We start from the raw sequence: 21,875 nt of genomic DNA, 5'->3' as shown, positions 1-21,875 counted from the left end.
AGTTTTAGACAACATGTATTTTCTTCACACTTCACATTTCCACAATTTATAATCGGCTCAACATTTTTATGGACAGACGTACCCCCATCCCCCCACCCTGTAACCTGGAGCTCACCCACAGCTGCGGGAGATCTGTGTTTTTGAAAGGAACAGCACGTTTACTTTATTACAATAGAAAGTGACTTCAGAATAAGACTGCAGCTGCAGGTCGGCCCCCAATCACAAGGAGACGCTGCTGATCTAGTATTTTCCAGCAGATTTAATTTATGACTTGCTAATTTATCATTTAACTTTATGCTTTTGGTCAAAGTGAAAAATATTAACATTTAAACCGCTTGTTATTTGAAACACCCCAGCAAATACCCCTGTACATGGCTGTACGTCACTGATGCCTTCTTGAGGATGGACTGCTGGAGTTAGGCAGACCCTGTCCAAGTGCTCCTCGTACTGGCTAATTCCTAGCAATGTGCCCATCTCGCCGTTCTTTCCTAAAGAAAGTGCTAATCACCCCTTGTAAAATCTTCATTGACCTGACAAGCAGGGCACTGTATACCACGGTTATTTTAACTGGAACTGTATTGAACATTTTCAAGTTTATTACTTCTTGTATTTCTTTTTTTCTTTTTTTTAAATAGTGGGATTTTGTGTGTCTTTTCTTTATATTTTTGAAATACTGTTGAATTTCTTTTTGTATATCCTTTTATTGGTACATTTTAGGTATACAATATAATGACATTCATCATTGGGAATCTGCACCTTTACATAGTCTCTCTTGGTTCTTATTTTTCCCCCTTCCCCTGCCCTCCCTTCACCCCCTCCACCCCTCCCTATTTACAAAGACTTTGTTTCCATTTTTTCATTTTCTCATATTAATTCCATTCCCTTCTTTCCTTTCCCCTACCCCTCCCACTTCCCCCTCCCCTTTGATAATGTGAAACTTCTTATATTTCTTATTCTTTTATAAACTATTGGATAATACATTTGCTCACGTTTTGATTAGGGGCCTTTATAAATACACACACATATATATTTTAATAAGGTCATGAGTTCTTCGTCCTCAGATCTTCAATATTCCTTTTAACTAATCATAAAGAAACTTAAAATGATTACGTATCTGAATATGTAAATTTCTTTCCTTTGATTGCTTCCACTGTTTTAAGGACTTTCCAATCCTTTGGTCTGATTCACCCTAAGCTTTAAAACAATTTAAGCTTTAAAACAATGGGTCTCATGGCTTTACACTTATATTTTTTAACCCATCCAATAGGTATTACTCAGATAAAATCAAGAGATCGAGCCTGTGGAGTCTTTGTATTTTTCTAAATAATTAACCAGTGTTCCCCAAAATACAGAACAATCCTTTTACTACTTTATGTTGATACTTATATTGTACTGAGGTATTAGAGTTTGTTATTCATGACAGAAAAAGGTGACTGTAGCCTGAGTTTACCTAACTTATTGTCTTACTAATAATGTCAACACCACATGTGGTGTGGGCAGCAGGAGTAGTGGATATTTACTGAGCACCACCGGATGACAGGCACTTCTGAAAGCACTCTATCTGGGTTATTCACTTAGTTCTCTCAGCAGCCCTGTGAGGAAGGTAAACACAATCCCGTGTCTTTAAATGAACCATTTGGTATAATTAAAGTGATGGCCAAAGGCTTTGGTTGAAGTATTAAATGACGAAATGAAGTCAAGAACAAAGTTTGAAATGTTACCTTGTATACAGAGATGAATAATAGAAAAAGATGATGAGCCGTCTCTTTATAATTTACTGGGAAAAATTATCAGAGAGGAGCAGAAGTTTATTTCAGGGACTAAAACACAAACTGTTTTTCTGGCAGAAGATGACTTTTAAATGCAATTAAATGCATGTTCATACCCCTCTGTATTCAGATGATGTGTAAGATCCGAAAACACACAAGATAGTATCCCTGGCTCAAGAAACTCTCATCTATGACAAAACAAAAATTAGCCTTCAATACTTGTCATTTAAATTGTTTCGCACAATATTCCCCTTGGCAACTTGACGGTCAGAGTTTTTGCAAGTATCGTCAGGTCTGACTTGACTGTGACATTTTTCTCAAATAAAAAACTGATAAAGCAGTTATAATTTGGCTCTTTGCGAAATTAACCCACTACACTGCATTTGTGTAACACAATCGTAAAGAAAGCGTTATTTTGATGCTTATCTGTGCAAATTAAGACTCATCTGTTACTAAAGCTTCAATGGTGTACAGAAATTCTTACCGTATTGCTTCAGATGTTAGGAATATTTAAACATTAAAAAAAAGCCCTGCGAGAAACCGAGCTATGAAGAAGTATAGAAATGCTTAATGAAATCATGAAACACTTCCAAAGAAATGGGTTTAAAATCATTAAAATCTTAATTATAAACTATACAGCACCACAGAAATGCACTTGGTGTAATAAAAATGGTAAAAACTGGCTAGGATACAATAATCATACACTGTAAGTTTTACTTTTTTACTAGTATAAAATATACAGAAATACAGATGAAAATACATTTTAAAAGACAAAGGTTGTTTTAGGTGGAGAAGGCTATCGAAAATTATTCTATTTTTTTCAAAATTTCTATGTTATATAATTTTGTAATTTGAAAAAGAAAAGACAAAGAGCTCATAATATAGGAAAAGCCAAACATATGAAATACAAAGTTGCTGGATGTGTTTGTGTAGTTGTGCCCACACATGGCATGAAATATTCTGATTATATCTCAAAGGCTGATTCCAGTCCTCTGTGTTTTGAAGTGAATATGGTAACAGACCAAAATTTGATGTTCACAATGGTTAGGAACAACCAATAAATTCAAATGTTAAAGAAATAAAAGTTAAAATAATGAAAAAGTATAACAAGATGAAAATGTAGTTTAAAAACTATGATCAGGGAAGACAGAACAAACACTCTCACAAATAATACTTAGTTTTGAAAACAAAACCAAATGAATATAACTGATGTGAAATCTTTTTTAAAATCACAAACTGTTATCTTTTTTGGCTACCATGAATAAGTAACTTCAATGTAAATTTAACAAATATTTATAATTTTAGTAAGTCTTTTTTTCATAGAATTGTGCCCTTTAAGATGATATTTTATTAAAAACACATAATCATTTTATGAATAAACATGTCTATTAACACAAAAGCTCTCAAACAGAGCCAACATAACTTACAACTCAAACTGTCAGAAATCACATGTGTGAACAGGGAAGAGTGGGCTCTGGCTTTCTGCTAACTCAAAGAAAATAAATACTGAAACATGTTAACATCTGCAATTTTTTAAATGGGACAGTCTCAACTTTTGATTACACTTCTTTTACATAACCAATGTGGTCTAATATCGTCATAGATTATGCATTTCTAACATTTAAAAACACTTATAATATGTTTAAGTTTTGTAGATGTTTATGGCATAGGAAAATGTCTTAGTGAAATTTTCTTGAACCATAAAGGGCAAATATAGGTTATCAGCCCTTCAAGAATCAAGAGATTTCTATAAGGATCTACACTCTAAATTCCTTATTTTTAAAGAAATGTTTTCATTTGACTCAAACACAGTCAAGAACACTGCTTACTTTCCTAAAGGAAGGTAAAAATAAACTCTTAAATTGACCTTTCTCATCTTAAATATACTAAATGTAGGTGTCATTTTTGTTTTTAAAATTGGGAGTACTTCCAAAAACACTACATGAAAATTATTTTTCCATCATAAATATCAGAACAATTTGACCAAGGAAATAGTTAACTGGTTTAATTATAAGAAAGAGTAAGTTTTATTATAAAAGAACTTCTTATGAAACAATAAAAAAGAAATCCCATACAGACATTAATAAAAACTAAGCATGGAAATTATACAATGTCAGATTCCAGAAAACAAAACAGTGAACATTTCCATTAAAATAAATACTTTTTAATATAATGCTTTGTAAATCAAGGATGTGCAAAAACTATGCAGTGATATGCTTTTAATATAAAATTATTATTGAAATGGTGCCCCATTAGGTACCCAGTTATAAAAGTGTTGCCCAAGTAAACAAGGATAATTAAGAAGATCCTGAAATGACAAGTAAAAAAATCCTCGAAGAAGGTTTAAATTGAGAATAGAAAACTACAAAAGTTAATGGGATCTGAAGGCCTAGATTGATCAGCTTCTATATTCACCTTATAAAACAATGTTAAAAAAAAAATCACCAAAAAATGAACATTATCATGATTATACTAGTAAGCCACACACATGCTAATTTGTATAAAAAAAGAAAAAAGCTTTTCAAAAAAATTAATAGAAAATTCATCTCTGGAATGTTACAGGTCCAAAGTTGCTCTCAGTAAAATGTAAAGAAAAGTTCAAATGCCATAAGTACCCTTGAATTTTTCAGCTCATTTCATGCCAAAAATAAAATAGAAACTCAAAGTTACCATAATGAAAAAATATTCCTATCTCAAAAAGCTTTCTTCATACCACTGACATTTTATTTACATTTCATTGTTTTTCTATTTTTAAAGAACAGCAACACATTCCTGTAATAGAGAAAACTGAGAATTTAATTTTCTGCCAGCCAGTTAATAAAGAAATGAGTTCTTACACTTTCAAAATTATGAAAAGAAAGGGCGCACAGGTAATGGGGGAAAAAATAAGTACCAAGATGCATCATGTTCAGGTACAAGCACCCAATGATAAGTGTAAATATATTGTATACCTAAAATGCACCAATAAATATATGAATAAAAATATTATGAGAAGATACAGTATGCACACATAAAATTATATATAAAAATATAGTCTTCAACAGAGGATAAAATCGTCCTTAAATTTTTAAATCTTTTTTTTTTTTTTAGTTGAGTCCAGACATACCTAAAATTCTCCAAGCAGGAACAGTTTATGTCAGAAAAAAAAAATGTCCAAGTAGTACTGCAGACATGCTGAGAATATGCAGTCCTTTCTCTTCAAGAGAGAAACTAATCATTGCTGAAAGAATGCTTCTAAAGTTTTTTTCATAAAAATTTTGTTTTTTTGAATAATATTAAGGTAGTATATTTAGACACAGTGGTGCTTACCTATCTGACATTCTTTAATAAAGTAAATACTGAATAAATGGGAATTTTTTACTAGATTTATAGGATCAGCAGTCTAACTTGTTGAGGATCAAGGGTGCTTAAAATAGGAAAATGGGCAGAAATAAGAAGTAGGATTAGGAAAAACATATAGAAGTAAAGTGTGTAAATAGTACTATCTAAAAGAAGTAACAGCTAAGAGGCAGTTTCGTTTTTATTTAACTTTATGCTAAACACTAGTTAAATAGAAAGAAGAGTCTCAGCATCCATAATTCCCCAAACTAATCTTGTTTTAAAACATTGCATGAAGTACTCCAGCAGGGATAGAAGTGAAGAAAAAAATGCTTTTAAGGAATCCACTGGCAAGGAAGTATGCTAGAAAAGATGCTTGAGAGCAGTACTTTGTAAATGAAGTAATTTTTCTACAGTGAATGAACCAATGAAAAATATTCATAATTTTTATCAATGTTTTAAAAAAGAACTTTACATGGAATATTTTGTACTGTAGTAAGAAAAAGAAAGAGAATCTTTAAAGCTTACTATTCTACTAGTGAGAAGCAATTACACTTTGGAAACTAAACACACACAAAGACAAAAAATATACTAAATCCTACACCATTCACCAAAGCTGAATAAAAATTTCAAGAGCTTATAGGGGGACACGAATTAATCCTAATAATACATATGCATATGTACAGTACATACACTTAAATTACCTATGAATGACAATCTTTATAGTTCCTGATGTACAAGGATTCAACTTTAAACAGTATTTTATACAACAATTTTATTCAGACTATACACAATTTATAATGCCCCATCACTGAGCCTTTTTCTTCCTTCCAATAAGACAAACCTTTCCTTATTGATAAATATGCTGACTTCTAAGAAATAAGTTATGTGAGCCAGGTGTGATGGTGCACACCTATAATTCAAGCTAAAGAGGAGGCTGAGACAGGAGGATTTCAAGTTTGAATCCATCTTGAGCAACTTAGCAAGATCCTGTTTCAAAATGAAAATGAAAATAAAAGTGGGCCTTACTACTCTGCTCTAAAAAAAGATAAATTTTAATCATTTGTAGAATGGATGCTCCTAAAAACCATAATGTTAAGTGAAAAAATCAGACACACAAGCTTAAATATCACATGGTTTCTCTTCTATGAGAAACCCAAAGTATAAATAATTAGCAAAATAAAAGACAGATAAAAGGAAATGGGGAGATCGAGCTCCTGCAAACAGGAAGGGGCGAAGTAATGGGAGCTGAAGGAGGATGAAGGTGATGATGTAAAAAGAATAAAAATGTCACGTACATGTACCAATTCCCCACAATGAGTGTGGGCATTATGTATTAGAAATATGTACTAATTTAAAAGCTGGGCTAGGGATGTAGCACAATAATAAACTGTTGCTGAGTTCAAACCTGGGGGTAAGGGAGAAGGAGAGAGAGGGAGAGAGAGGGAGAGAGAGGGAGAGGGAGGGAGAGGGAGGGAGAGGGAGGGGGAGGGAGGGGGAGGGAGGGAGAGGGAGGGGAGGGAGGGAGAGGGAGGGGAGGGAGGGGAGGGAGGGGAGGGAGAGGAGGGAGAGGAGGGAGAGGGAGGGAGAGGGAGGGAGAGGGAGGGAGGGAGGGAGGGGAGGGGGGGGGGAGAGAGGGGGGAGAGAGAGAGAGAGAGAGAGAGAGAGCGCTCCAGCTATATGTTACACAACAGTAAGAAGCAGTGTACTGCCACATCAGTGAAACCCTATGAAATATGGTTCTAAAGTTTAATTCTACTAAAAACTGATGCTCACATCTTGGGGCATCATAATGTTACTTCTTTCAAAAGTATCAACATAAATCATTTTGACATGGAATTTATTTTTCAAAAACATAAGCTGGTCAGGTTAAGGCTACTTATTGATGCTGCTTTGTACCTGTTTTTATGCATTCAAAGAAAGAGAAAACAACCCAAACCTCTTGGCCAAACTGTTGACCTGATTAAATCCACAGTAGTCACGACTCTACAAGTAGATCCTGGCAGCTATATTTTTGGTCCAAGGATATTTGTCTGTAAGGTAGATCACTTCTGTTTTTCTTTGTTCAGTGGAATTGGAAGATACAGGGATGGAAGTGGGTGACAGGCAAGGAAAAAATCTCAAAATAAAGCCAGCGCTTCAGGGGTGCACATCAGTAATCCTTGGAAAAGGCTTCACAATCATGGGAACTTTCTAGGAACTTTCTTGGCTGTTTTCTAGAGCTATCCTAGGACCAGATAAACCTGCCATGAGCTGAAGGTGGACAGAGACCCATCCTGTGTGCATGGATATTCTTTACAACTAATGGTACTACGCTGTATCTGGGGAAGTGATAAGACTTGATGGATCCCTGAGCACTGTGATCCTTTATAAAATGATATGTGGTACATGACTAAAATGGTACCAACTCATTCCATCTTGCTGATTTGTATCATTTAAATTACTTCTTTTAGTGAAATATTTGATATGAAAAACAGCAAATCACCAAGGGGATATTTTTTTCTTCACTGCAGTAATTGCCACAGGAATATTTAAAGTATTTTTAGCACAAGTTATGGTTACTGTTATGTGTCAAGCTGACTGGCTCATGATACCCAGATATTTGATCAACATTACTCTGGATGTTTCAATTTCTTGACTGAGAATAACACCTAAATAGGTGAGCTGTAAGCAAAGCAGATAACCATTCATAATGGGCCTCATCCAATCAGCTGAAGGCCTTCGCAGAACAAAGACTGACTTCCTCTGTGATCAAAAGGAATTTTATCAAAGGAGATACTCTTCATCGGTTTGGGGAAGAGCCCTTCCATTCTTAGTTTAACTTCATCATGAAATGGTACTAGAATTTGGCCAATGCTTTTCAACCCAGCCAACCTACCAAAACTCTTCATCAGCGTCACCAAAAACTTCCATATTGCTAAATTTAGTCAGTTCTTTGTTCTCACCAGCATCAATCCTTCCTCCTTAAACTTAGCCCCAGAAAATATTCCTGGTTTCCCTTCTACTTGACTAGGGGCTCTTTTCTCACTTGTATCTACACTAACTCTCCCGGTGGCCTCATTAGCTTCATGGCTTTTTTAAAGAAGGTACCTTACTATATAACAGTGCTGCGAAATACTGGGTTTCAATGTGGTCTTTCCATACATATCCACCCCCCATTGTCTTCCCTTATCTCCCACCCCTGATTCCCCTCCTCTGGTCCAAAATAGTCTCCCTCCTACTTTCACGTCTCCTTTTTTTTAAGATTCCACATATTAGGGAAAACATGCGATACTTGCCTTTCTGAGTCTGGCTCATTTCTTTTAACTTGATGATCTCCAAGTCCATGGCTTTAAACAGGCTCTGATATTCACAATTCTCAAATAAACTGGGGAGCCTATCAAAGTGCCTTCCCAACTGACTGCATGACAATCCTATCTGGATGTCTTCAACTTGGCATGTCACAAACAGAAAGCCTGAAATGTCCTCGCCTTACCCACTCCTCCACAACCTATCCCACCGCAGCAAATAGTAACTCCACTCTTAATAGTTACTAAGTCTCCCAAATCTACGCTTTTTCTTGATTCTCCAATGTGTCTAGAAATCCTGACTGTTCTATCATGGAAATATACTCCAAATCTAACATCTTCTCCCTACCTCTACTCATGTCCCAGTTCAAGCCACAATCATTTCTTGCTTGACTTCCCGCACTTAGCCACCTATTCCTGCCTTTGCTCCAGTCCACTCAGCAGATTGGCCAGCATGACTCCTAGTCGTGGAAGTCAGGCACGTTACTGCCTGGCTTAGAAATCCTCGATGATTTCCGTCTTACACTGAGTGAGAGCAGAAGTACCTGCCCCTCTTCACCATCACCAATCTGTGACCTCCTCAACCAGGGTTGCCCCACAAGCATCCCGTCCGAGGTCTGGACATGCCTGTCCCGCTGTGTGGAATGCTTATTCCCCACAAGGCTGCCTTCAGGTTCTTCTCACACACAACTCTCCCAGGGAAGCGCTCTTCAACCACTGTTTAAGTACGAGAGCTCTCTCCTCACACCATTTCTGCCTGACTTTTCTTGTTAGCACGTACTACCATCTAACAGATTGTCACTTATTTCGTTATTAATTTCTACTCCTAGTTAATGGGTTATATCATTCATTATCTATGAGACTATATAACTAATTCAGTGACCCAGCCCTATGCCCAATGGATTAGATAATTAATTTATTTATCCACCTCTATTTAGCATCCCCCCCCGACCACCAAGATGGAAGTGCTAGGAAAGGATTTTTGCTTTGATCTCTGTTGAAACTACAATGCCCAGTGTCTAAAATATAATAAGCGCACAATAAAACAGTTTTTTAAAATGCTACAACAGCATTATCAAAAAGACAAGTTCTGCAAATACCAGAAGAAACTGCTAACCTGAGCTAACACGGTTATCTCATGAGGAAGGGTGTGGCACCAGAGAGGAAGGAAGTAGGGGCTTTGGTCTTGGGTTTCCGAACTCACAATGCTCTTGCTTGACTCTGCAAGCAACTTATTAAATACAGCTCTATGAAACTGCCGATGTGCTGCTGGTTTTTCACCAACAAAACAGCAGCTTCTTCATATGTATCAACCTAATGCATACAGCACTTGGATAAAATATAAGTTTAAGAATTATTTTTAATAATTTTGGTGTGGGGAATAAACTTCAAAGACAAAAAAGAAATAGTCCTCATATTTGGCCATTTAAAAAAGTTAAATATCCATCTGTTGCAAAATATGGCACAGAAAAATGTAAAGCACAACCAACAATCAGAGGGAAATGCAGGCGAAAGAGAAAGGGTTAGTACTCATACCACAGGACGGGCACGTCAAATCAACAGTCAACTGATAAATAACACAACAGGAAAAAGGGGCAAAGGTATTGTTACTCAAGAAAAACATGAAGAAAAACTAAACAGTCACAGTAATGCACTGTCAGCATATTTGAAGGTATTTGTTAAATACATACCATAAATCATGTCTGTCACTAATGTTAATGTGTTGCTTATTTATGAAGAAACACATATGATCTAAGGCATTGTGATGATATTTGCTTTTTGGGGGGAAAAATAGAATTCCAAAAGATAATCAATTTGGTCAATCTATTTATAACAAAATAACTCTTTAACAAAGTAAAATAAAACCAAGATACTATGCTCAAACTTGCTTATTCTACAAAAGAACCAACTTCAAATCCCTGGTTATTGGCTGAAGTGCTTCCTTAAATGAAGAAACTTTTATCAGAACCACTACTCACTTGTGAATATTACTATGTCGTCATGCTACATCTTTTCGTAAAAAGTCCTTTCATTATAGGTTCCTTTTCTCAGGTAACTTCCTACCTAGATTCCCACATCTCAGTGGCTTCTGAAGAAAGTCCTAGGTGTGTCTCCCCTGTGGTGGTCTCTTGCAGCACACACCCTAAAAGTGTCTAGACCAGGAAGAAATGGTGTCATGGTGCGTACTGTAGTTTGGATCCAGTGTTGTCCACAGTGGCAATAGTGAGAAAAAGGAGTAACATTAAGAGGCGAGGCCTAGCAGGAGAAATTAGGTCATCTAGGGTGTGTCCTAGAAAGGGATTATGGGACCTGATCTCTTCCTCTCTCTGCTATTGTTGCCTATGAGCTAAATGGTTTTTCCATGCAGTGACGCCATGATTTGCCACCACCCGTCCAAAAGCAATGGGGCCATACGATCATGGACTAAAACCTCCAATACTGCAAGCCAATAAACCTTATCTCTTAAATTGATTATCTTGGGTATTGTTACAGCAATGGAAAACTAACACAGTGTCCACAATGAAGCTACACTGGTCACATCTTTTCTGCAGTAAAGTCTGGAAAGAAAACTATTGTTTCTAAGACGAGGAGTTGAATGAAGTGAAGAGCTGTATTCTATCATCAGAGCTTGCAAATTCAAAAGCCTATCAGAGCAAGACAGGCAGAAATATCTGAAAAATCTTAATATTCTGGGAACTATACTGAACTGGAAAGCTTGTGCACCATTTAAGCAGTCAGCTGTAACTTAGCTCTAGCTACTTACTTATTAACGTTGGAACATGAAGTCCTACTTGGTCAAATCTTTTGTTTTGCAAAAAGAGATAGAAATTTCTATATGGGATCATGCATAAGTAGCTTCACCAACTAAAGCCAAATTCTTTTGACTAAAGGATTTCTCTGTAGTCTTGTTACATCCAAGCTAGACTGTTCTACCAATTATTTCCTATCTCAGATATTCAAGCCTCTGTAGTGGACTCCATCATCTGTGCCTACAAAGTTCTATTCTCTTTCCTCACCAAAATACTTCCTATGCTCAACTATAAAAATTGCCCTCAACTCAGCTGTCATCTTCCGGTGCCAACTGTTACTCCTCCACACCCTGCCATACAATGGCCAGTTAAATTGTTTTCCAGCTGTTATCAGTGACCTCAACTTGGCAGATCGAGGGCATTCTGCTCTCTTCTGTATACTCTAATGAAATCTACCTTACAGATCACCGCCTTGCTTTTGGACTTCACCTCAGATTCACAGATTAAACATTCATTTTACAAAACTCTTTAAAAACTAAAAGAGACAAAGATTTAACAGGCATATTTTGTTTTTTGGACGCTGTCATGATTTAGATCTAGACTGTCCCCCACAGCCTCACATGTTCCGAGATGGGGCTGGTGGAAGGTGACTGCATCCCGGGGGTGGGTGTTCAGCAGCGGCGTGTGGTGTCAGGAGGCGGGGCCTGGCTGGAGGTGGGGCACTGGGTATATGAGCTGGAAGGGTTTCTCTCCCTTCCGGCTCCTCCTTCCGCTCTTTGCTTCCGGGCTGCCAGTGCAGGAGTAGCTTTCCTCCACCGCCCTTCCTGCCTTGGACTCAGCTGACTAGCGACTGAATCTTCTGAAAACCATGCGCCAAAATAAACCCTCTCCTCCTTTAAGTTGTATGTGTCAGGTACGTCAAGTGACCAAACTAAATTTCCAGCCCTCTCATCTTCGCATTACCCAAACTGAAATACACCTGTGCTCTGACTGGTCCACCCCTCTCCATGCTGCTGCACCTGTCTTATCCCGTCGCCAACTGGAACGCCACCTGACCCTGGCACCAGCTCTAATGTCTCCTCTTGAAGATGAGTGTCTGAGAGCCTCAGGTGACAGGATCACTGCTGTCTCTGCATCACCATATTCAGTGCCACCATTAGATACCTGCTTTGTGCCACAGGTATCTATCAGATAGGTGATTAGAAAAGAGAATGAATATTTAAGTTTTTAAAAACTTGTTACAGTAAAATGCACATTGCCAAGAACGATGCATGTGTTCAAAGTGAGGGGAAGTATTTGGAGGGGAATTAAGGACAATGTGTCTTTTACTGTAACAAGTTTTTAAAAATTTTTAAACATTCACTGCATTTTTTAATCACACCTTATATATCCTCATCATCTAATTCACACCAGCACAAGCCTCAAAGCAGGGGAAGTAGGTCCCACTGTCCATTTGGGGAGCAGCAGAAGCATCAAATGCCTCCCTGTATCTAAGCTCTCGGGCAGTCTCCTCCCGCGCTGACTCTGGCCTGGCCAGCACACATCTTGACCAACGAGACATTAGCAGATCCGATGCAAGCAGAAGCTTCAAAAGCGCTCACAGACTGTATATTGTGTTCTCTTCTGCTTTCCGGAACCCTGAGTGAGACCGCTGCCTGCATAGGCAGCTTACTAAAGAATGAAACATCACAACAAAAACAAGTCCTCCCAGCTGTGCTCCCTAAAACAACCAAATCCAAGCCGAGCCACCAGGCTGCAAAGGTCCACCACGCTGGCCCCGACCAGCATGAAGCTGAGCACAGAGTCACAGGAATGAATGCTTGCGGTTCTCAGACATTGATGATATGGGACTGGTAAGAAGAGCTGTGAGTCCATACACTAACTAGTCTGACAGAGAACTAGTGAAAGCTTAACTTCTCTCTGATCACCCGATTCTCTCAGATTTTCTCTACCCCAGAAATAGAAATATTCTATGTTTCAGCACAGGGCTTCTGGTTTGTTTTATTTAAAAAATTATTTACTGATGTGGATTTGAATCCAGGATGCATCACTTACTCCTTTTGGTCTTAGACAAATTCTCTAAATTTTCTGGATCTTAATTTTACTTTCATAAAACTGATACAACACCACCAAGTTCATGGTACTGCAGACAATGTATATCCAATACCAAATACAGTATCTGGCACATTTCTTCAATAACCAGAGGATATCATCATTGTGCACATAAATATTAGTACTAAAACAAAGAGGCAGAAGTGATTAATCTCTGAGGCTGTGTTTCTATTACCACTATTACCACTCACTACTGGAAGGACAGACCTGGTCAACATGGCTCAACAGGCAAGGTGGGAATGGCTGGAAGTGAAATGCAGATAATTTTGATGCCTTGAATGATTTCTAGATATTTTTGCTGTTGTTCATAATACCTCCTTATCATCTCTAAAATAGGAATTTTTCTTTCCAATAAAGACTAGAAAGTTAAGCATAAAGCTTAATTATACTTGGGGCCATCCATTTAATAGTTATTTTTGAGGGCCATGGGAATAACAAATCGTAAGAAAATATAACTGAAAAGTTATTGGGAAGCTTTGGACAAGTCGCAGTTAACTAGGTAATTTAGAAAAGTCCAGATACCATTGAGTAAAAATATTCAGCACCAGTGGGATGCCTCTGCATCCTCTCAAAACATATAAAATGTTTTTCAAAGCTATAGCACATGGAGAGCTTCTTGAAGAATTGCCAAAGCACTGTGAATTCTCTGGGACTGGCCCACTGAGCCTGCTCAATACGAAGATTCATGGGACACCGGTGACCATCAGCATGCTATGCAAATATGCTCTTTTAAGATAAAATAATCAAATGATTTTGAACATAGCAACAGAAAGAAAGAAATCCTCTTCCATGACCAATTGCTCACCTATATAGGTTCCACTGTTGTTACCAGCATATTCAGCATCCTCTGGATGGAGTGTAAAAGCATACAGAACAAAAGCCAAGAAATAAAGCAGAACAGTTAGAAGCCCAGCCACAGATGCAAAAAATAAAATCACTTAAAACAATCATGTAAAGCACAGCATAGAACAGCCTCACAGTGCACTCTTAAACATAAAACGTTATGTTTTATATTTAAGTTTCAGTAGTTTGAAACATCATGCAGGATTGTTTTCAACCTCCTTCAGAGGTTCCTTGATGCAGTTCTGAGAAAATTATAAAACACTTGTCTGAGATGTTTATGCTTTCACAGGTAAGAAAATTATAATACTTGGATGCTCAAAGTAAATTCACTTTTGTAAATCAGGGCTTTTGATAATATGTAAAATCTAGCACTTATTTTGGCTCACTGAATAGACAAAAAAGGTTAAGATTAAAGTACATACTTTATATTAATAGCTAGTAATTCCATGTTGGGAAGGAATAAAGAAATATGTTTTTATTTTAAAAATAAGTAAAACATTTTAAAGTAAACAATGTATTACTATTTGGGGGAATTAAATGCATACTGGGCTATGCATATTTTAAAAGCTTAATGTGAGCAGTGGAATACTTAGTATTTTTGGTCTTTAAAATTCACATAAACATAGCTCTGAATGACAGACTCTGTAGAATAATTTAGGGGGGCTGTGGGTGCAGCTCAGTGGTAGAGCACTTGACTGGCATATGTTAGAATCTGGGTTCCATCCTAGCATTGCATGCTAAGCCTGTCGATATATTTGAATAATGTAACTTCTTCATTCTCTTTTATTTGAGCCTACTGAGATTACATTCTATATTTCTTCCATATAACCGCCCCCCCGCAAAAAAGTATATTTCTTTCAAAAAACAAAATCCAAAGTTCAACAACCAAGGTTTTTGGTATTAAAATGTCGGAGTGACAGCTTGGATGTACAAGAGAATTCTCTTCCATAAACTGCTTGATGTATTTGATTTAATCCTTCACTTATATGCACTGAACGTAATTACTAAACTATGCAGGGAAACTTTTATACATATACCTTTAATTTCCTCTGAGAAGCACAAAGAAAATGAGAAAAGAAATGGTTAAATGAACCAAAAATACAATTAAAGTACGAAGATATTACACACAAGAAAAATAAAATAAAATCCACCTACCACACTCAACTGTTTCCTCATCTTAGAAAAGCCAAAGGGGGGGAAAAAACAAATGTATTTTAAATGTTTCAAAAATATTTAGTCAATAAATAATAGAATTTTAGACTGTACTGCAGTCTTAGCCTAAAAAGAATGTATAAACTTCATAAAAACACAAAGTCATCATATAGCTTATCAAATAACCAAATGGGGAACAAATAACCAAATAAAATCCTCAGCAGTGTTTTGAAATAATATCTTGAAAAAGGGAATTTGATTTAATTTCTTCAACTGATTTTTCTTTGTAAATTAAGATGCTAAAGAAATTTCATGATAACAATCAAAAGAAAAAAAGATTTTAGAAACAACACATTTTGCACTTATTTTAAAATGTCCAAATATGTAAATTTAACAATATTCCAACAATGATGCATGTAACACATGAGTCAGCCAGAAGGTTTTACTTTCATTCTGTCTATATTATTTGATGAAAGATATTTTTAAAAGGAACTCTAAACAGTTCTTAAATTTCTAATAGAACAGCAATTTAAAAGTTAAATTTGAGGAGACTCACCTTCAGTAAAGGGTAGAAAAAGTACTAGCAACATATCAGAAGCAAAATCTAACCACGAGTCAAGGTAGAATATATTTTGCAGCATGATCTTACAGAGCAAAGAGAATGATTGGAACTGTTTTCCACTCACTTGGTGCCACAAGCTATAGAATGGCACCCAGAGAAAATGATTCAGAGGAAGTGAGAGCCACTGTACTTTCATTTTTCAGAAACCTACAGGTCTTCAACTGTTGGTCCTACTTGGCAAGGATGAGCAAATATGGCCAATCTTTGTTCAGGCTCATGGTACGTGTTCACCAAATTTTATTTATGCCTATTTGTTAGTACCTCTGGCATGTCCTGGGCATCTAACACAAATGATCAAAAACACAAAGTGAACTAAGTTCACTTAAGTTAGCTAAGCCAGGCATCTAAGCATGATGGAAATAATATGAGCAGTGCTTACACCTGATCACTATGAATCTCCTGTACTTGCCTATCCAGTGGATTATGAAACATAGTATATGTATTTTGATATCAATAATAGAATACATTGAATAAATTGAATATTGTGCCTTTGATTAAAGACTTGGTGTCATGGTAATCAGATGATGAAAGCCATGTCACAGAAACAAATGTAAAACACCAAGGCCAGTGCCCAATGAAACATTCTAATTTTTACTACATAGAGTATATATATTTGCTACTCTAATCAAAGAACAAGAATATGCTACATAAATTCACACAAGAATATTTCTCCATACAATTCTTCGGGAAGAAAGGAATGATATTTCTCAGCAGGATAAAACCACACACACACGGGGTGGGGATTTAGCTCAGTAGTTCTGGTGCCTGCCTCATAAGCGCAAGGTCCCCAGTTTGATCCCCAGTACCAAAAAAAAAAAAAAAAAACCAGAAAAAAACCACACACACATATTCAAGAGTAGGTTCATCAATGGACATCCAGGTAGTGAAGCACCGGAGCAGACTCCCTCAGAATTATCAGGTTTGACAAAAGTGGAAAAACATACTGGCTTCCCAGGTAATTGCAAGATCTTTACTATGTGCAAGGCACATCTGCTCCCATCATCTCCCAACACTTCCTCCTCCTGCCCCTTCTCTGTGTGTCTGCTGACAGGCACCTGGGGAGGGCCAGCTCCCATCCCCGACTTTATCAGGGTCCAGGGTCTGCAAGCTCCAGGACTGAAATGCAGGGGAGGAAAGTCACGAAGCCACAGAAGAAGCCCACAAAGGGCCAGTGAGCTACATGTGCCCTCTCAGAGCAGGGCTGCAGGGTGCTCAGGGGAGCTGTGATGAGCGCGGAGGGCAGAGCAGGCCTTCGTGCTGACACCTGAATGGCCTGCCTTCCACCTGACGAACGAGGCAGTCTCATCTACACTGCTATGCACTGCTCACATGGGCACGGTGGAACTGCTTTTCTGTATCTCCCTCACTCTCCTACGGCATGTTCCCTAAACTCTGCAATAACCCATGTCCTACCATTAACCAACTATTTCTTACGTGCGTGGCACTGGGACGCCAGACAAAATCCAAGGGACAATATGGCTTAGAGCCTTTTACACTAGAAGAATCTACTCTGAGAGTTTCAGAACCAACACTGTCAGATGTGCTGAGAGAATACAGTTTACTGAGATAAAAGTCTCAACCGTCGAATGCCGCGGTGATGAGAAGTTTACAACTCAGTCTGTCTGCACATCTTTCCTCGCAAACCCGGAGCCTCTGAGTCTTCTGCAGTGATACCAGTGAGCTAGGTGAGGGCCCGGCACGGCCCCAAGGCCCACAGCACAAGCCTGGTCTCCAATGTGGAGCTAAGGGGCGGGCCTGCAGGAGGTCGTCTGGTCCCTGGGGCCCTGAGGGCCACATGGGACCTGGAGCCCTCGTTTTTCTCTCTTTCGTGTCCCAGCAATGAGATGAGGGTTTTGCTCCTCTACGTGTTCCCAGCCCTGATGTGCGGCCTTGTCATCAGCCAGACAAAGCAACAAGGCCAACTGATGGCGGATTGGAGCCTCCAAACTTGTGAGCCAAAATGTGCCTTTTCTTTTGAGAAGCTGATTATCTCAGGTATTTGTTAAGGTGATAGGGAAAAATATGTAAAATATATAAAATATATAAAATTACATATAGGGAAAAATATTTTAGGTATTTTTTAACATTTCTAGGTATCTTCCCAAAAGAGATAAAGACATCATATTGCAGGGATACATGCATTCCCATGCTTATAATAGCACCATTCCTGTTTACAGCAGCCTGTATGTCCATCGACAGATGAATGAATAACAAAAATGTGGTATTTACACACAATGGAGTACTACTCTGCCATAAAGAATAAAGTCAAGACATCTGTGGGAAAATGGATGCACCTTGAGTCCACAATGTTAAGTGAAATAAATCGGACACACAAGCTTAAATATCACATGGTTTCTCTTCTATGAGAAATCTAAAATATAAAGAGCAAAATAAAAGATAACAGAAGTAGGGAGACAGATCTTTCTCAAATGGGAAGGAGATCAAGAAATGGAGGGAGGGGAGAGAGAGGAAGAAGAGGGGATGAAAAAAGGAATGAAGATGTGTATGTACCTGTACCAGTTCCACACAAGGAATGGAAACATTATGTCTGTTTCCACAAAGGCCCTGCCAATATTAAGAAAGTGTATGATCGAGTTTTAGATATACAAAACCAATTTTAACAATGTAAGCAATCTATTTATTTTTCAATTAAGTTTATGTATGAATTCACTGAATAAACATTACTGAAGATGCTAGGGGAAGGAGTGCACTCAACTTAAAAAGCTTTATTGCAAAAACCTGTAGAATCCTGTCACATTATTTGTAAATGTGTGGTCTTCAAAACTACAGGTGCCATGTACAGTGAATTCATACTTTTACTCAGTGTTTATTTTATTGAAGATTGTGATCTTCAATCCACAATGCTGTCTTTGAACGAACCACATTACATCTGGCTTGAACGAATACCCTTTTTCTGCATCTTTATACAAATGATGGCAATCACTCTTGGTTAAAACAAATTCTAAAATAAAATACTTTGGGCGTTTCTGTTTTGAGTTTTAAAATGTCAAAACTTGTGAATTTTTTCTTTTCTGTCAGGAATTCCACAAGAGTCATTTTGGAAAAGAAAAATTTCAAATGAAGATTGTTCAATCTGCTATAGTAAAATGTTCAGATATTTAAATAAGGAAATTAACCATGGAAAATTAAAATCATACTTGAATATTCTGGAGTAAAATATACAATATGAACAAAAGCTTTTTCTACAGTCTTCATGAAGGCCATAGGTAGTGAATTCAAACGTGAATTACATCCTATTGAAGTTAAAGTAATGTTTATGCAATTAAGACAACTCTTAAGTCACATATATAGGTTTCAATAGAAAAGAAACAAGCCATTTCAAATAAATTCATATTTCTTTCTTAAAGGCTAGGTGGTATCCTATGCTTTATACACACAAACTATAAAGTAAACTAGAGTACTTTCACCTCTGTCTACACAAGAAATGCAAGTGGACAAGTTTCCACCATGAGAAACTACTCGCATGAGCTCCCTGAGAAGAGCAGCAAGATGTGCTACAAGGTCTGCTCTTCCGTGTGCCTGATTCACACCCACGTGTGGGCACCTATGCTCAGATAAAGGAGGGAGAGATGATAAATTTCTACTATAAATTTCTTGTTGGGTAAGCAATTCTTCAAAAAGAAATAATAAAAGGAAGAGGGAGAAGGGATAACTCCCCATATCAAGCTTTCAAGATTTAAGAATATTTTCATTTTAAAGAATCCATGTTTCAGTTTTTTGGAATGTGTGCTTTTATGAAACCATTTCTTTTCTTTGAGCAGTCTATTTTCTGGCTATATATTCGATATACCAAGATTCTTCAGAGGAGAAAATAATCAAAGATGAGTACCAGTTTTACACTTACAGTTTTGTGTGAGTTTTTTCAGAGCCTGAAGAGGCTGTTATTATCATGCCTCCCAATTTTATATACTTGGGAGCCAGGGATGAGAGTCCTAACACAAATATAAATGCAAAGATGACAGGACTGGAATTCCTTTTTGCCTTCTATACTGATATTAACTGAACTTCTATAGTTCCAGAATCATAAACTTCAGTTATGATGATACACTTACGAATCAAAAATAGAATAAAATCATAGTAATATAAGCAAGTATGTAGTGGCAAAATTTAACAGGCTAACTAAATTCATTATTCTACTAAGTCTAGTGCTTACAATATTCTCCCAGGCTTTTAAGGAAACTTTTAAAATTTAATGAAGAAAATTTTCATTATTGCATTTCTTTATAAAGTTACAAGCCCCAAAATGAAAGAATTATTCTTTCAGAAATTTAACATTAAGTCAAAAATTTTTCTTAAAACCAATCTTAGGAATTAATATTCAGTATCATATAACGTGAACTTCCTATTTCAAAAATCTAAGTAATCCAATGTTGAAATCCAAGAAGTAGGTAAGATGGCCCTTGTGAGATACAGCTACATAAAGGATCACTATTAAATTCATAGGTTAAAGTGCTATTAAATGTCACTAAAGATGTTCAGTACTAATATAACGATTTCTGAACAGCTTTTAAATTTATGAGACAATATTCAAAGACATTTCAGTTCTTTGAGAGTAAAGACATTATTAGCTTTCTATACTTTTCACAGAAATATTGTCTTTCTGAACAAGAGCATGGTTACTATGTACTGAAGATTTATTTGGATAATCTTAGCCAGACTTACTTGAAAATACATAGCATCTGTATATGAGATACAGATTAATTAATACTTCTGTGACTTGAAATCTAGTTCGAAAAGAGAGCAAAAGAAAAGGAGGAATATCAGTAAACATTTCTGAATGGTGTTCAAGAGGGGGGAAAAAGTTAAAATGAGGACATTTCAGTAAAGATAAATCCTGAAATAAGTATTTCTCAGATCTGAATACTGCAGTATTAACATAAAAAGGAAATTATACAAATCAGTAGACAAAATGCCTTTATTCCAATTAATGCTCTCTTTCTCACACACAGACACACACACACACTGTCATATTCAAGTTCACAAACATCTATACCAAATACAGACCGGGAGAGCTATTAAAAGAGAAGCTATCCCTTTTGCATAATGCTTTCAAGAAACATGCATTTGATCATAATTATACCAAAAACTATCAATTTCTAAGTTGCCTTTGATTCAGAAAATTTAAGCATGGACTCAGATTTGAGGATAGTCATCACATTTCCTCCATTTTTCAAGGACGTGCTTCATGGCACATGCAGCACACAGGGCGTTAGAATAGCAGCACCCGAGCCTGAGGCTCCTTGGGCAAGGAGGCTGCTGGAGCAACTTCTCGAGGTGCCTTCCAGCCAGAGGAGCTGCCAATGAAAAGCCGCTACACTTAGAAACAACGCAGCGTTAAACTTTAAGCTTTCTGATGCCTTAGAACGCCACCTGCATTATGACAAGTGTTTTTCCCTTCTGCCTAGACTTAATGAAGCAAGAACAAGCAGGCTTTTAAATCAGTACTCCGCATTAAGTACTGGCTTGCTAGGAGATTTATACTCGACTGCAGTTTGGCTCTCTTAACTATGCGATCCCTGGGCTATAAGCTTCTACCAACTGACCGAAATAACAGGAGATGTGAAAAATGCAACAATACTAAAAACAGATGTTGGTGTAAAATTCCAGGGCCATTTATTTGTTCGTTTTGTTTTTTAATGAAATAGAAATTGATGAGATGGAGACTGGAGAGGGCGAGGGGCAGGAGGTAGAGAAAAGTTGAAAGAAGAGTAAGCGGAAAGAAAAACTAATGCACCCAAGTCCACTGTGTTTTTCAGCATGTCTACACTATCCCTTTTCTTACTGTCATTGTCTTTCAGTTCAATCTGGTGATAACTCCAAACAGACGGAATAAAGGCTAGAGTTACTATGATCTGTGGAAATGAAAGGAATTAAGAAGCACAATCGTTCTTAGGTGCAAATGCTTTTGTGTCTAAGAGAGTGGTGCATTTTGTTCCCTTAATCTCTACCAAGAAATAGCTTACCCAAACAAAACCTCTTGGCTTCGGAGAAAGAAACGAGT

General features: G+C 37.1%; 1 protein-coding gene across 4 annotated transcripts in view; it reads right to left on the bottom strand.

The window, feature by feature from the left end:
• The window catches only part of Mpp7 (MAGUK p55 scaffold protein 7), a 206,088-nt gene that overhangs the window by 35,291 nt on the left and 148,922 nt on the right, over positions 1-21,875 (bottom strand). The window lies entirely within an intron of this gene.

This window comes from Heterocephalus glaber, unplaced genomic scaffold (assembly GCF_053883595.1).
Source record: "Heterocephalus glaber isolate CG9 unplaced genomic scaffold, H.glaber_assembly_v1.0 deba00000738, whole genome shotgun sequence".
NCBI lineage: Eukaryota > Metazoa > Chordata > Mammalia > Rodentia > Bathyergidae > Heterocephalus > Heterocephalus glaber.
This window is presented reverse-complemented; position numbering and strand designations above follow the sequence as displayed.